We start from the raw sequence: 11,450 nt of genomic DNA, 5'->3' as shown, positions 1-11,450 counted from the left end.
AATGCAGGGATAGTTCAACACTGGAAAACATAAGAATGTAACTCATCCAATTAATCAATTAAAATAGAAAAAATAATATAAATACATTTAATGCTAAGAAACATCTTGTTAAAAATAGTTATCACTTTTAATTTAGAAACAAAAACTTCAAGCATAAAAGAAATGTAGTAAAATTTTGGAGCCAGCAGGTAGCAGAGTGGTAAGGCAGCTGGATCCCAAATGGCCGACTGTGTGGTTCAAGTCCCAAACCTGGAAGCTTGAAAAACACACCATTTGTGGGTGTTTGTGTGCCCAAAATCCTGAGAGGATAATGCAAAAGATGGGATTGCTGCATGGTCATCCCTTCCTGGGGATAATCTCTCACTTTTTTTTTTCTCTCTGGCAAGCACTCCCTATAGTAAAACTAAAACAAACAAACAAAATTAATACAACACAACAAAACCTTATACAATTATAGACTATTTTTTTTGAGAGGTTTTCACTATAGGGTGCTTGCGCTCGCCAGACAGAGAGAGACATAGAGATAGAAAGCGAGAAATCAACCCCAGAGGGGATGGTTACGCCTCAATCCCTTCTCCTCCATTCTCCTCTTGGGATCTTGGGCACGCACGCACACGCGCCCGGCGTGAGTTTTAAGTCACCAGGTCTGGGACGCGAACCGCAGTCGACTACGTGAGAGTCCAACGACATAGCCATTATGCTAACTGCTGGTTCCCTACAATTATAGACTATTGAATATGCATAGTAAATATTAAAATAAATACTAAAACCATTAGCATTGAGAAGAAGAAGACAAAAAAAATAGCAATTTTTTAAACATGGTTGAGGAGAGTTTAAGGTAGTAAAATAAGTGATATTAACAGTGAAAAAAAGGAGAGAAAAATATTGTGTATATATAATATGATCACATATCTGATAACCCAAAAGACTGAAAAACTAATGATTTTAATTAGAGATTTGAGAATGTGATTGGATACGAAATAAATAAATTGAAAGACATAGCATATCCCAGCACTCAAAAATAAATTTCACAATAAATTATTTCTCCTCATATTAATTTAGAAATTTAATACATTTCAACCAATGGCCTAATTAAGTTACTTAAGAATTATTTTATTTAACTTTATTCATTATTATTGTTCTGTTAATTCGACCAGAGTGAGAGTGAAAGTAAGAAAGCAAGCCACCAGGTCAGGACTCGAACTGTGTTAGGTCATGTGGATGTGGAAGTCCAACACTTTAAACACCATGCCATCTCCTCATCTCTAATTAAGTTTTTTTTTTTTCTTAGAAAGAGACAAAATGACTTAAAGTGTTTCCTTGGAACTAGACAAAATGATTTAAAAGTTTCATTTGAAGAATAAGTGTACAGTATTTGTCAAGAGATTTATAATTAATAAGAATATTGGGAAAGGGATCCTTTTCATAGCAGAACTAAAACTCTCTAGAATGTAGGATTCTGGAGGGAAGGCTTGTTGTCTAAATGCTAGGAGCACAGTATACACTCAATAATTGCCATTTTAATATGTAAATGAATTAGGCTAATGAGATCAGTAGAGCATGATTCTGACACATGAATGAGCAGGCAGAACAATCAAAACAGTCAAGAAACTAATTTAAGTAATTTAAGTCTATATTTTATTACGTGATAAAAGTGGCATTTCGGTTTGGTGGAAAGAAGGTCAGTATTTAATCAATGGCTCATCTTTTGGAAGAAAATAAAGTTGGATTCCTACACTATCCCAAAATAAGAACAAATGCCCAATGAGCTAGGATTTAAAATGTAAATGTATTAGACATGCATTATCTACAGCTTTATTAATATTAGACATCCCTCACACACATCTGCCTAGACCTCCTGGTCCCCAGCTTTCATAGGCCTAGTGGGACTTCTTTGTTCAAATTAAACTTGACTTTCTTTCACCCTCTCTTCACCACCCAACACCTGCTCTTTCTTTCTGGTGTGTGTGGCTATTCTCCAGATCCCCACTCCAATGGGATGAAATGTTCTTAGGAGGAATTTGCTTTCCAGATGTGTCTTCATGGCTGTACTATTTGTATCCTAATTCAGCAAGTAGAATTTGACAGAATACTAAATGTGAACAAATTAGTGGGGTTGTAATATTATGCTTCAATTGTATAATTGTATTCTTAAATCACCTGTGCTGGGCAAATGATTATTAAAGGAGAAAAAAAAAAAACCTTTCTTTTTGTGAGATATTGAAGTAATCTTAAAGGAGAACAGGAATTTAATTAGTTAATTTTGAAAAAGGAAACAAAAATGGGGATTAATGAAACTGTCAACCAAAGCTAAAAACAAAAATCAAAGATTAATATCCCAAGTCCCTCTGGTCTTATGGGATTCTTCTGACAATTTTAGATACAACAAAAGGACTTCCAAAGCTGTGAGAAATATCTTAACTATAAAACCAAGTAAATATTGAACCACTCTTCATCTCTCTACAATGAAATGGCTTACACTTTAAGAATCTGTTATCGAGAGTGTGATTAGCATATGTCAACAGAGCAAGAAAATTAGAAATCAGAGTGACTTAACGACACCATGGTTTATAACCGCTTTCTCAAGGGATAAACTTGTTTGGTGGAAGGAGCATGGACTTAGATGCCATACAGTCCAGAGCTCACACACCTGCTGCACCTCCTGGAGAAATTGCTTACCTTCCCGGAGCCTCAGTTTTTTTCTCTTTAAAATAGAAATACTAAATAACTATCCCCCTTGTGTGGAAAGTAGCTAGGACAAGACTGCTCTTTCCTGCTTCTTTCACATCTTTCCCAACAAAATTTTCTGGGTGGGGGAAAAAGAAAGAACACTTTCAAGAATTCCATCTCTAATGGAGAGAAAATGCATATCCAATTTGCTATTAGATAAGGCTCATTCGAAATAAGTGTCCAAGGCATTTTAAAGCAGCAATTTCATTAAAAGACATGTATTCCAACAACGGCATATTGATTTTTATTCTACATAGGCTCTCTGCAGATTCAAACATTTGTTGTAGTTTGAGGCAAGATTTTTGGCATTAGTTTAGTAAAATGTTGGGTTCTTCGTTTGCATAACTGTTGCGCCTGTAGTGAGCAGATACAGAGCCTTGGCTCATTTTGCTGCCCTCCAAACTTTAGAGCAGTGGCTATTTCTCCTTCTCATCTGCAACCTAGGAAGGCTCTGTAAGACTCCTTGGACCAAAGTCCGGAGATCTAGTCTGTGAACTACAAAAGAGACCACAATTAAGACTCCACAAATAAATTTTCCATGTTTCAGCATCATGGAGATTAAACAGTATTCAATGTCATCAAAAAAAATATTCAGAAGAAGTTCAGTTATTGTGGCTCTTTCCACGTGAGATCAGCGTAGATATTCTGGTGATCTTCATGGTTGTTGCCAGAACATTGCATTTATTCAAAATATTAATGGTGAATACACACCTAGCTGTTTGCTTTTAAAACATCATCTTTGTTCAGTATAGAAAAATAATTGTAGATAAAATTGCACATTTAGTGAAGGCCTGGTAGGAATAGATATCATTCAGCCTTTTAGATGGCAAATGGTTAAATAACTTTTCTGTTAATAGTATGGGTTAGTGAGAAGTGTTGTATGTAGAGCCATTATTGCATAATGTTACAATAATACCCAAGGAGTGTAACAGCATTCCTAATAACTTAAGATTTTCACATGTATCACCTCATAAACTCTAATGCATTCTCCCAGTAGACATTTGTTGTGTATACTCTATATTTCAGCACTTCCTCAGGTGCTAGAGATATGGAATAAAATACAGTCTGCAACAAGGGAATGATGGATAAATAAACAGTTCGTTTTAGCTCCATGAGGCAAGTATTACAATAGCAGTCAGAGTGAGGCACTATGGGTACACCCAAAGAGGATTCTTAACCCAGCCGTGGCAGGGAAAGGAGGCGATTATTTCCTATTCTTTCTTCAATGGTGAAGTGAATGAAGAGGTTGATTTTGAGCCTCACTGTGGGTGCAGAGGTGGTAGTGTACTGAACTGCAATGCTGGAAGCCACATTGTCAACCATGGCGTCAGATCCAAATCAACCTGAAAACATGCCGAGTATGCAGGTGCCCAGACCTTGATGCGTTGGAGGGCTAGGGGAAGGGGTTTATGACATGATGAGACCCTGTTGAGGGTCTTTCTCTCTCTCTTCCTCTCTCACATGAGGGCACACATGTTTTCCATCATGAATTCAATAAACACACTTACTAAAAAAATGTAAAAAACAGAAATCAATTCTTCCTTGAAGACAACTTTTCTGCTGAAACCTAAAAAATGACCAAGTAGCATTGTATACAGAAGGTACACTCACATAAGGCCACTTAATAGCTGAAGAGCTCTTTGAATATTTGCCATAGGAGAGATATCATGCTCAGTACTGTAAATGGAGTATCTCATGCATTTTTCTCACAGTAACTCTATGTGGTAAGTTCAACTGCCTGATTTACATAAGAGGAAACCAAGACCTAAATTTTATAACTTGCCCCACCAACATCACATAGCTGAAAATAGAAAGTCTAGAGTCAAACTTGGCCTGTGCTTTGATCTATTATGCTATTTCCAAATACTGCTTCCAGACATCCACTTAGTCTTAGTAGACTTTGCTTTTGGAGACTACATCCAAAACTCATTCTATTCTGTCTTATTTTATTATTATTCTTTATTTTATATTACCCAACTCTAAAAGTATCTGAGGCATCACTAAAAACTACAAGCTATGTAGCACTTTATATATGTCATTAGATCAGAAATGAGTAATTTTTCATTGTTGCCAAGACAGAGAAGGAACTATCTTATTAAAACCCATAGCTAGAGGTATGAAACTGATCTTTCTGAAGATAACACCCATGTGCATTTCTTGTCTGCCTTCCTTCTCCCACGTGCTAACACTAGGAGCCAGGGAGAGGGCACAGAATAGTGTGTTGTTGGCTTAATTTACCCTCGAAAGCCTATTTCAGGGGACACATGGGTGCTCCTGAATGTTGAGTGCACCAGATATCCCGTGATGGGAACAGTCAGGTTGAGGCAGACAAATGGAGATAAATGAGGAAGTGGTTTGATGGAATAGCTCCATGCCAAACATGTCCTCACAGTCCCCTCTCTGCACCCCTAGCTGTTCATTATGTGATAAAACACCACATTTTAGAGCAATTTTAGTGTATGCAACCTGCTTCTAGGCATTGGAGTGGGAGAAACAGTAGATTGAATCTGTTTTGCAACTAATTGTACATCTAGGAGCAATTTGCATAAATTCTCTGAATCTTGTTCTTCTTGACTGTAGAGCGAAGCTACAAAGACTCACACATAAGATTCTCAAGGACAGTAGATAAACACATTTGTGCAGTGCCGCGTAGGTACCCGGCTCATTAAAGTACTGGGTAAACAAGAGTTATCATACTTAAAAGGTTTATAATTCTAAACTCTTGGTGATAAGTAACAATCTAAGACATTTTTCAAATATATATTTTAAAAACTAATAGGTTCATGCCTCCCCTGTAATATTCTTCTCCATAAAGATTATTTTGAAATGGAAACGATCTTAAGATCTTTTCTAGTTTCAGTTTAGAAGTGAACTAGACACTATGCTCTATTCACAAAGGACTCTCAATTAATGTTTGATGTTAGTATCAGAATCTAAAATGAAAGCCTTATAGAATTTAGGGCTAAATGGGCTAAGGGCACAGAAAAGCTCAAAATGATTTGTACAACTGAAGAACAGCTACTTCTTCTCATTCGTTTAATTCAGGGGATGAATTGCTCCTTCTCTTCCTCTTCATCCCCCACATCCTAAACAGATTTCCTGAAAGACCTTCTGGTTAAGTTCTCATCCCCTTGGCAAGGCAACTTGTGTGCTGAGCCAGTCAGCTGTCTCATTGAGATTCACTGCCAGGTGGACAGCTTTGATGGCAAGGAGGTGGCGTTCCGCCCAGTTAAGCAGCTTTCAAGCCTCAAGCCATAAAGATGAGCTCCTGGCCCTCCTTCCTCCAGGAGGATACTGCAGACATATTGCCTGCCCTTGGAAGTATGGCTTTCCTGTGGTGCAAATTATTGAGCTGTGCAGAGCACCTTACTTACTGCTCTCTGCTCAGAGCACTTGAGACACAAACCTCGTCCAGTTTCTTGCGTCAGCTTTTCTCCATTAAAGGTGCTGCTCAAGTAATTAGCTTAAGTTGGAAGGAAGCAGTAAGTAAATTAGGGGAGTGTGTGAGTGAGTGTGTGTGTGTATGTGTGTGTGTATGTGTGTGTGTGTGTGTGTTTTCCAGTTGAGACTGTTCTATTTACCAAGGGGGAAAAATAATCCTGGGCTATAAACCATATAGGAAATAAAAGACCTCATGATTTTGAATGAATCTTTTTTTTTCAATAACTCTTGCATAACTATTCATCTTAATAAACCAGTAGTGATTACAATGATGCTACTTTTTTTCGAGCCCATCTTATAGATATAAATACTAAGAACAAAAAATGATCAAAGATGGGGCCAGCTTGTGGCATGATGGTTAAGAGTGCTGAGCTCCCGCATAGCCAACCATGGTTCAAGTCCCAGACCTGGCAGCTGGCTTTCTAACCTCCCCCTTCTCTCTCTCTCTTGCTCTCTTGCTCTCTCACTCTCTCGCTCTGCCCTTCTCTGGTCGAAAATAAATAAATAAAGTTAAATAAGTAATTATTTTTAAAAAATGGTCAAAGATTCAAATGTGACATTTAAAAAAATGAAAAAGAATCTTTTACATATGCAGAACTGTGTCCATTAACAAATATAGATGGGTTAAGAGAAAACAAAAATCACCCACTAAGGCACCAATCAGCAAGACGCCTATTGGAGAAGTCCTGTTTCAATGACTTTCCTACACAGAAAGGGCCACTGGAGATTTTTCAGAGAGGACTTTTTTGGGGATTGGACTACATTGGTGTTTTCAAATTCTCTGCCTTTCACAGAGGGAGGTGTCAAGGAGCTTCCCTCTCTCCTTAGGTCAATGAGAGAAATTTCAAGGAACCTTCAGTTCCTGCAGTGCTTATTCAGGAGTTTGGTGAGTGAAGTATGCCAATGTCCAACACCCACTGGAAGATCAATAGGAATGAATCATCCAGCTCCTCACCTAGTGAGGCAAAAAAGAATTGTTACCACATAAGGGTCAGCAGCTTAAATGTTCATGGATATTTATAGGGTGGAGGGATTAGGCCAAAGGTGAAACATTTTATATCCTGCCCATGAGGGCACCCTACACAGGACAGGACAGCCCTGATAGAGATAGTCTACATGGAGGATCATGGGAAAGCAAGGGGAGTAGCAGCTGGAGAAAATGGATTGCCTGCATCACAGAATGTCCAATCAAATGTGAGCCCAGGAGGAAAACCAAGCACGAAGTACCCCAAAATAAGTGGGTCAGCCATATCCAAGTATAGCAAAGCATCTTGCAAAGACACAACTCACACAAGAATATTTCTGTCCTTTGTTTCCATCCTGTACGTCCTCTGTGCCTTTTTTTAAAGGATTATTTTATTGAACTTGTTTATGCATTCTGTGCCTTTTTTTAAAAGGATTATTTTATTGAACTTGTTTATGCATTTATTTATTTTAATTTGATCAGAGAGAGAGAGAGAAAGAGAGAGAAAGTGAGAAAGCAAGCCTCTAGGTCCCAGACTTGAACCTTGGTTGACCATGTGGGAGTCTAGCACCCTTAACCACCACGCCACCTGCCAGCCCTGTGCCTTTTTTTTTTTTACCCTCTTGAGGGTCATCAAGATAGAGCACAAAGCACGGAAGTCAAAAATGAGGAAAAAGGAAAAACGGCTCCATGCTCCCCTCCAGTTTTGGTCACAGGCAAAACTGTCCAGCTGAATGAAGGATGGAGGTGTCCCATGTTTAAGATTTGAGCATTGGTTAATACAGTAGATAAGCCATTATTTTTTAAAGTTTACTTATTTCTTCTATAAAAGAAACAGAGAGAGAGAAGAGAGATGGGTACCTTCCCCCAACAGGGTCCCCACACCACAATCCACACCTAGTCTCAGCTGATCTGGATCATGGGCACATGTGTGCTGCCCAATGTGTTCATAGAGATCTGAGGACATACAGTAAGGACCTTTCTTATACGAGTCCAATTGCATTATTACAGCTCCACTACCTGGCACGAGATGAGCAATTCTGAATAAACACTGTATTCTGCAACCTAATGTCACTGCAATTTTTTTTTTTTTTTGTAATAATGACCAGAAATGCTAGAAGTACTCCAGGGGCAAAGAAAGAACTGGAATTAATAAAGGATAATAAGAGACATAAAGATAGTCATATAGTCACTGTCACACAACTATTCAGATCTCCTGCTGAGGCTCAAAAGGCAGCCATTAACAATACGGAAATGAATAGTTGCTGATGTGCTCCCATAAAACTTTATTTACAAACATCAGCAGTGGGATAATTTGGCCCATGGACTGTAGCTTGCCAGCACCTGTTCTTCATCATCATTTTTAATGGCTGCATAGAATTTCATCCTGGAATTTTAACCAAATCTTATTTCATTATTCTACTAATATTGGGCCTTAAAGTTGTTTCTGGTTTGCTATTAAAGTTGATACATGAATGTACATTTTTGTACTTAGAACTTTCTGTATATCATACTTATGTATAGTGTTTCTAAAGAACAGCTCCCAGATCGGATTCCATTTTAAGGTTTTTGAACAATATTGCCAAATTGTCCTAAAGAAAAGTTGCACTAGTTTTCACAAGCAACAGTGAAGGTAGAAAGTGTCCATTTTCCTACAACAGAGGCTGCAATGGGGAATCATTGCACCACAAATCACAAGTTAAAAATAAAGAAATGGAAGCTGGAACAGATTGTGTGCCTAACATGGCTTATTAATTGCAGTCTCTGGTCCAGAAGACAGTGAGGCCCAACTCTCTCTATTACATGGTGCTACTTCAAAGAGACACACTGAGAACAGATTGCCACCCACTTCTGAATTCTCTGGCTACTGTTTGGCATCGTATTTTCTTGATTTTGTTTCTGTGGGCTGCCATGATTACAAGCAGAGCGAACCAGTGAACCAAACTGAGAGTGGGCAGGCAAAGTGAATGCTACCCCTACTCTAACCTTGTTACACAGGATGACCCTGGGTAAGGCCCTGAACCTCAGCTGTGTGGGGACTTCTCTGCAGAAAAATGTGTCAGTGTCCTTCAGGGAGGAAGCAGAAACTAAAGGATGACATTTCTCCCTACCAATATGTGGTGTTTGTGAGAAGAGTTTTCTGACCCCCAACACCAGGGCACAAGCTCTTTATTTAGAGACAGACAGCTAATACTTTATAGAAAAGAATCAAGACAATTGAATTTTATTGCTCTTACGTCATTTAGAGAGTGAACACTGTTGATCAATCTGATCATGAACTAAATAACCCTCTGGGATCCTGCTGCTCACTCTCTGTCATGGTCCCATCGTTTTGATCCCATTTAAGCCCCAGGAAACTGCATGGGGTACATAGAAATTGACATGGATATTGACATCCTGTCCCCAGAATTATCCAAACCATCTTTCCTCATTTCGCTTCCTGCTTCCAGCCTATCCCTTGTTGTCTGAGTCATTGACTTTCCACACTGCTTCTAGAGGCCACCCTGGTCTTTCTTATTCTTACATTCATTTCAACACAGCTTTATTTCTTAACTCCTCTTTCCTAATGTTGGTAGTGTGACTTAAGGCCCATCTGTTACCACCTTTCACCGAGTTCTAAGGACATGGGGATAAGAATTTCTCCTTCCCCCCTCCTCCTTGTGAAGGTACAATGGCTAGGTGCGTGATCAGACAATCACCGGGACAGAAAAAGCCACAACTAGGCCAATCCCTGTAAAATAAACTATATATATATGTATATATTATATGTATGTGTATATATATATATATACACATACATATAATATATACACACACACACACACACACACATATGTAATTTATCTCCTAAAGTGTATCCTAGTGTATCCTTTTACCACATATCCTTTCTTTAAATCTATCAAAGACTCCCATCACTATCATTATCCACAAAATATTATCTTTTGATGCGTAATATTCAATACCCCAAAATATGACCTCGACATTCATATGCACATACAAAAGAAGCTTCACAAGTGGCCAGTAAGCACACAAAAATGTGTTCAACATATTTAGTCATCAGGAAAATGCCAATTACAACCATAATTAGCTATGACCACAGACAAAATTACTAAAATGAAAGATTGACAATATGACCTCGGGCAACTTTTGTTACTTAGTATTGTCTTTATAAATTCTAAGCTCTGGCCTAACTGTGTCACTCTTAACTTTTCTGTAGAGACCTCAACCTCTTTCTTCTTTACTTTCTTGAGTCCTTTAGAAATGCCTTCATACTAGGCAATATAGTTCTTTCCTTCTCCAGAGAATCCACATCCTAATCTGTACGTTATGACACGGCAAAGAGGGATTAAGGTAACAGACAGAATTAAGGTTTCTAATCAGCTGACTTAGAAATAGAGAAATCATGCTAGGTTATTCAAATGTTCCCAGGATAACCACAAGGGCCCTTAAATGTGGGCAACGGAGAAGAAGAGAAGATCAACATAATATGAGGTAATAAGAACTCCAGCTACTATTACTGTTTTGAAGATGAAAGAAAAATTTCATGAGTCAAGAAAAATGGGCAGCTTCTAGAAGCTATAAAGGGCAAGGAAACAAGCCCCCTCCTCCCAACCCCGAGACTCTATAAAGGAGTGAAGTCCTGATACTAATTTGAACTTGATTTGATCACAATGAGACCCTTTTGGGAACATCTGGGATTCAGAACTGTAACAAACTAAGTTTATGTTCTTTCAAGCTATTCTATTTGTGGCCATTCATTACAGCAGTCACAGGGAACTAGTACAGCCTTCCTCATAAGTTAAGGTCCTTTGAAAATTGTTTAAGGAAGATCATTTCAACCAGATTTAACCCCTACATTCTTGAAACCTTTATGGTTATTTTTTTTCACTATTGCACATAACAATTTGTATTAATTACAAATTAATCAGTCAATTTATACTTTGCATTTTACTAGATAAATTTCAACACCTGCCTTCCCACAGTCTCTCTATCATAGCGTCCATGCTCTGCACCATCTGCCTGCTGCCTGCTGCCTGCTTCTCTTTCTTCAATCACCAGGAGGTGAGTAGGCTGGAAGAGGACACCTGATCCAAGGATAGCCAAGTCACTGGCTTGGCAGGACTGGCCTGGAATGAAAAGATGAAATGAACCAATCAGATGCACTTCTCTTTGGAAATATCTGGACGGTTAGCATCTATTGGAGATGGCCATGAGAGTAGACCAGTCTCACAGTGCAAGTGTAGGGACAGCAGCTCCCTCTAATGAGGTCATTTATGAATAAACTGGTGAGAGAACACAGGACACTAAAGCAGGA

The sequence above is a fragment of the Tupaia chinensis genome, unplaced genomic scaffold, assembly GCF_000334495.1.
Source record: "Tupaia chinensis unplaced genomic scaffold, TupChi_1.0 Scaffold143247_2, whole genome shotgun sequence".
Classification (NCBI taxonomy): domain Eukaryota; kingdom Metazoa; phylum Chordata; class Mammalia; order Scandentia; family Tupaiidae; genus Tupaia; species Tupaia belangeri.
Note: the sequence above shows the minus strand (reverse complement) of the source record.